This window comes from Pinus tabuliformis, chromosome Q, assembly GCF_031772625.1.
Source record: "Pinus tabuliformis cultivar Carrire ecotype Pingquan chromosome Q, CPIR1, whole genome shotgun sequence".
Classification (NCBI taxonomy): domain Eukaryota; kingdom Viridiplantae; phylum Streptophyta; class Pinopsida; order Pinales; family Pinaceae; genus Pinus; species Pinus tabuliformis.
The window spans coordinates 1313221207-1313227413 of record NC_142296.1 but is presented as its reverse complement, the minus strand read 5'-3'; positions in this window follow the sequence as shown (position 1 = coordinate 1313227413).

Sequence of the window (6207 nt, the reverse complement as noted above, 5' to 3'; positions counted from 1 at the left end):
TTCTTTCACTGGTATCCTTCTTTCACTCCTAACCTTGGCTCCTTTAGACATCAAGTTGGCTTCAACTCTAACAACTATACTTTGCATCTCTTCCAAAGTTCAAGGGGCTCTTTCCCTTAGCTGAAAAGCCATATCTGAATCAAATCCATATGGGAATTTGATTAGGGCCAAATCAGGTGGGGGTCTAAGGTTTTGAGGAATGTCATTGTAAATAGTGTTGAACCTAGTGCAGTAATCCTGGACAGTTTCTTGTGTTCCTCTCTTGATGTTTTCATACTCGGATAAGATTTGTAGAGGATCTTACTTTTTCTCTCAATGATTCAAGAATTGTGTATAAAGGGTTTCTAGGTTGTCTATGTTGTTTTCCCTTAGAGCCCTAAACTAGGTTCTAACCTCCACATTTAGACACGGAACAAATATCCTCATTCTTACATCATCAATATCTATCTCATATATTTCAAAGTAGTCAGTCATTTTTTTGGTATTTTGCTGAGCTATGTAGGTACCAATTCCATCAAATCAAGTGATTTTACTTTGGTATTCCTAAGGCATGGCACCTAAATTGGCTCGTAAAACTAGAGGGGTATACCTATTTTCCATGGATGTAGGTAGTACTGGAACAACAACTGGGGTAAGGGTAACAATGGGAATTTGGGTTGTTGATGGAAGGGTAGAAGGAGGGCTCTGTAGTGAGGTGATTTAGGGTTGAGATGTATGAGGGAATGGTGAGAAACGTGTATAGGCAGTAGTGATTGTAGAGGGATTGGGTGTTCCTTTAGAGGTAAGCTTAGATTGCATTGAATTCTACAAATGTCTGTTAATTGAGGAACTGATAGCTTCAAACTATAACTCTTCAATAAACAATGGGTCTAGGACCAAGTCAATCAATTCATATTCAGAAGATTTTCTAAACAAAGAGGTCTCAAATTGCTCATCAAAGGGTTTGTCTTCAAGATAAATCCACCTAACAGGATAGGATCTTAATATGTAGGTGGGCTGAGAACTACCAATACTTTCTTGACTTTCCTGTCTCCTAAGAACTCTGGGGATCATATTGGGGTTCTTAAACACTGGTTCATAAACTAAACTAGAGATTGACTGAAGTAGCATTCATCTACTTATGCACTTGCAAACCAAGGGCAGTTCGAAGGCTACCTGGCTAAATTTAGGCTCCGTCTGTAGTTATAAAGTAAACAACAATAACAACAAATTTTTCATCCCCAGTAGAGTCGCCACTATGTTATCACTCAAATTTTCCTAGAAGTTGTAAGAAGAGGAAAGAGCTCCGAGGTAACCACAAAACAACTTTTGGGTATAGAATCTAGCCAGTCTGTACCTAGAGAGGGCTCTCCCTTTAAGTTTTAGCTTTGTTTTAGAAGGTTTTAGGCTAGTTATGAAAGCTTTGGGATTTCAGTTGTATTTGGTGGTGAAATTCAATAGCATATGGGTAGAACTAAATACTTCAGGCCATTGGTCTAATGGAGTCAAAAGAAAATGGCTCAACTGGATTTGGTTTCTCAGCAAATGATGGCTTCACAAGGCATGATAGCTAAAACAGGGAGCAAATGATAACTTGAAAATATGAGATGGGTTCAAAATGGAAGAAGGGAAACTAAGAATCCTTCCACATGTTTTGAGAAGAGGGAATTTAGATGATCATCAATAAAAAGCAATTAAGGATTTTTTACTGAATGATTGAAATGATAAACTAAAAAGCAGGAGCAATTAAGAATTCCTTACCTATGATAGTTTAGAGGAAAACATTAAGAATAAAAACGATTGAAAATAGATTGCACTTAAGCCCTTTCTAAATTAAGCTTTTTCGTTTTAATATTCAAATATGGGACATAATTGAAATATTTAAACAAGTGAACAATAACATGAGTTATAAAATACTTATTTGTTTGGTGTATTGCAAATGAATCCTATGAAAAGTCCTTTTTATTAATTCTTCATCTAGCCGGCCATGCAAAATTTGTCCAACAACTCTTTATTCCAAAGTAATCAGTTTTACAGCAATATCTAAAAATCCCCCCTCAATACTTTGAATGAGGGAGTATTTATACAAAAAGTTTTACAACAAAATATCTCACAACAAAGAGAGATATATGCTAGGGTTACTAACTATAAGTTAAATGAAAATAGAGACAGATGGTGTTGTAGAGAGAAGATAGAGTAAATTTATGGCTTGCTATCCGTGTTTTTCGTGAATGAGTTGGCGGCAGACCCTAAGATGAGGCATCTTGCTGTCTTATTTGTAAATTAGTGCTGGCTGCTCTACTTTTCAGTTTCTCACTAATGCACTTTGACTTGCTCTGATACTCTTTACCTATTTGATCTCTGTTTATCCACTTTTACCATCATTGGATGTAGTAAATAATTAAAATCTACATTTTACGAAGGATAAGTTACAAAATTTCTTGCATTTCTTCCCACCATTTTGGCTGTGGTATTCTGGTCCTTTGAATTTTTTTGAGGATTTGATCAGTCTCGGTGTACTTGAAAAAGGTAGGTTGAAATAGAAAAAAATTCTTTAACTCATGCTCGACATAGAACAAGTTCTCTAGACTGTCATAGGGAACTCTGCCTGTAGGCAGTGCCTTTGGTGTTGATGTACTTGTTGATGAACTTGCCTTGTTACCTGCATATTGATCCAATTTGTCCACATAATCTATATGCCTCATTAATTTATCATTGATAACTAAAGGACTGTGTAGCCCTTTGTTCCGCAAAAAACCAACTTTCTCCGTAAAAGCATTAATTTCCTCCTGCATTTTTTGGCATCTTCTTTCCAAATTTTGCATCAGAGACCTTTTAGTCAATACCTTCTTGACTTCCAGAATAGTCCCTGTTCTGTCTTCAATGCCTAGTTCTTCAAGCTGGTACTTATTCTTGCTATTCAAAAAATTTATGAGCCTAGTGGCTTCCTCAGGCATCCTTCCTAATTCTGCTTTTGTCCTCTGAATTTCTTCTAGGGCTGCCTTTACCAAATCAATCTGCTCAAAAATTATTTGTATTGATGGCCAAACATCATTTATTGACTGAGTGATGTTGGTCCAAAGAATCTTCTTAATGTCTACCAAGGGCTTGTCAAATGTGAGGTCTTTTTCTAATGATTTCACCTTTTGTTCTAACCCTTTAATTTCCCTCACCTTTTCTGCAAAATTTATCTTTGAAAGATCATATCTTTGTTCTAAGGTAACATATTGTTCTTTTACCTTTTGTAACTTTGAAACTTGGAGTTTCATCTCCTCCATTGATTTTATTAATTCCTCTTTACTTAGACCTGAAGTCTCTACTCGTGCTATTCGTGTACCTGTACCTATGACTGCTTCAACGGTGGCCAAAGGAATATTGGGTGCCAGAGCTATTGCCAGTGTTGAAGGGACTGCAGTGGAGACCAGTGGTATCACATTTGATGGCTGGGAGGTCAACTCTTACTACTTGCTTTTGAGTGATATTTCTAACTCTTGCTCGGTCTCCTTTAGTTGTTCACTAAGCTGTAGGACTAAGTCCATAAGATCCTCCTAATACTTCTTTTGAACAAATTCTGTAGTTTGTGGATGTCTTGATGGTGGTAATTTTAGTTGTTTTCTTAAGGCAACTATGTCTTCATCTTTTTTCTTTATTAAGGCTTCTGCAGCCTTCACATCCTTTGGATTAAGTCCCAATCCAATGACTAACTCTTCCAAAGATTTAATTCTATTATCTTTAGCCTGTGAGGAGGCTCTCTCTAGTTGTAATTGGGCAATGGTATTACTTAAATAATTCTCTAATCTTTGGGCCATCATGGCCTTACTAGTCAAAGTAGAATACACCTTTTCTCTTGTTTTCCTTTGTGGCTCAATTTGATCCAGGGGATGAATATATTTCGCCATAACCTCAAAATTTGTTTAAAGGTAATCTGCAACTATTTGAGGTTTCTACACTTTAGGATTGAATAGGCTCATTTCCATTTTACCCTCCTTTATGTCATAGGCTGACATCAACCTATTCTGATTAGTGGGAGGCATTTTTAAATATTGATTGTAAACTTGGATTCTCAATGACTCATTCCTGGCTTTTAGTTCCTTAAATTTCATTTTAAAATCCAGGTTCTCACTTCCCGGGGGCTTAAAGGATGATACTTTAGCACTCTGTTATCTTTCTAGCCCCTATCTCTATGAGCTAGAAGGTGTCCCAACCGCTGGGAAAGTCTAGTGACTGTTTGCACCTTCTTTTCTTTGGCTCTTTGTAGTTTCCTCAAAATATTATTCTTTTGAAAGAGGATTTAGCCTATGCATTTTAGCACCAGGCTAGACTGATAGACCACTAGTAGGGGCGGTTTCTTCCCTATGCCTCTTTTTTTTCTTTTTCTCATTCAGAGGAGTTTGCAAAATTGGGGGCTCTTCTACATTAACCTAAGTTTGGTGAGCCTGTGTTTGAATCTGCTTCTCAAAAGTTTCAGGTTGCTTTGACATTGTGGGTTGTTCAGTGGCTTGAGAGCTAGTCTCTGGTCCCTTTCCCTTGGATGCCCCTGTAAATGGTGTGCTAGCATCCTGTGAGTGTTGCTGAGAGGTTTCAGTTATAGAGGCACTGATCCCTGATGCTGACCTTTGAGAAGACTCAAAGTATACCTGTCCGAAAGAATCTAGGTCAAGTTTTTATTCAAGATCCTTCATCACATTTTCTATGTTGACCTATTCAGCATCAGTTTCTATGAAGGTCCCTTCCCTCCATTCATCCAGGATAGCAAACTGTTCAATCTATGTGATTTTGTGATGTAAGTATGGTGAAAATCTATTTTTCATCCTTCTATCACATATGAAGCTATGAGGGTCATATGGAATCCACCCAAAACTTTTGTGTAATTTAAGATGTTCTTTCATAATTTTCTCTACTTCTCTCCATTCTTCCCTAGTGTTGCAGATGAAAGGGCCTAATTGACTCTTGATTATGAGTTGTGATTTCTTTCTGGCTTTGTGAAAATGAACCAAGTATGAATTAATGATATGTCTATAATATTCCAATGCAAACAGTCTCATTGGAACATATCTGGGCAGCTTGAATGGGGAAAGATCACACCCATATATTCTAATTTCTGTATGGTTTTGGTATAAATACCAGTCACCCACTCCGTATTATTTAGAGAGATGGGGGATTTTATTCATGTCATCACTGATTCTAGGAGGTGAAATTATTGTCAACAAGGTTGTCGTTGGGTGGAAAAACTGATTAATGAAGTCATTATAGGAAAAAGGGTTGTCATAATAGTTATGGAAGATGGGAGTCCAAAAGATGACAGACCTTGGATTACCCTTAGTATCAAGTTTCATGAAAGAAAATGGGAATTTATCTGATTGATAGTAGAGGATGAGAGGATATATAGTGGTGGAAAACTTGAAAACCCTTTCATTCTCCAGTATCATGATCTGGTCATGAATTTTATCAGCAATAAAGGAGGCATAATCATACATGACAGAAGGGGACTGTCCAGGAGTAAAAATTGACATCAGCACTAGGGTTAACTCATCTACATACTCACTAGTGTTGAATCCCATAACTACAGATATCATATCAACTATGATTTTTCATATATCTATGAAGAAATCTTGCATATAAGGAGGTGGGTCCTTGGTTTGATATTGTTTTAATATGAAGGTCTGATGAAGGTGATCAAGTTCAGATAGGGACAATTTAGCTAGTTTCTTAAGTAAATGTTCTATGGAAATGGGGGTGAGGGCCTGGCTAGAGTAGAATTGCAGCATCTCATTGATTGATTTAGTAGTTATTGGAAAAAGGATTGTTTGGTTGGGAGACATGACTACTTTGCGGTTAGGGTCATAATTGGCATGGAAATGATGGATTATGTTAGGGAAAATATGAATAGAGGGGAGAAAGTATACGGGAAGATTGGATTCCCACAGTCCTATGACATCATGGCCATTCAAGTAGTTGTCTCTACATTGCCAAAAGAATTTTATGTGATTTTTATCGGTGGTTAGGTCTTTTATTTGGAAGTCCTTATTTGGAAAAGGTAGATAGTCTAAATCTCGATGAGGGGCATTAATGGGTGCAACATTCAAAGCCACAATGGTTTCCATTTCTGGTTCTTGTGGATTTAGAAAGAAACTATGGTTTTAGTTGTCAAATCAGAAAAATAGATGGTCTAGGGAACTTTAAATGATGGAAGTAATAATTGATTTATAATGAATTTGGGCCTTTTTC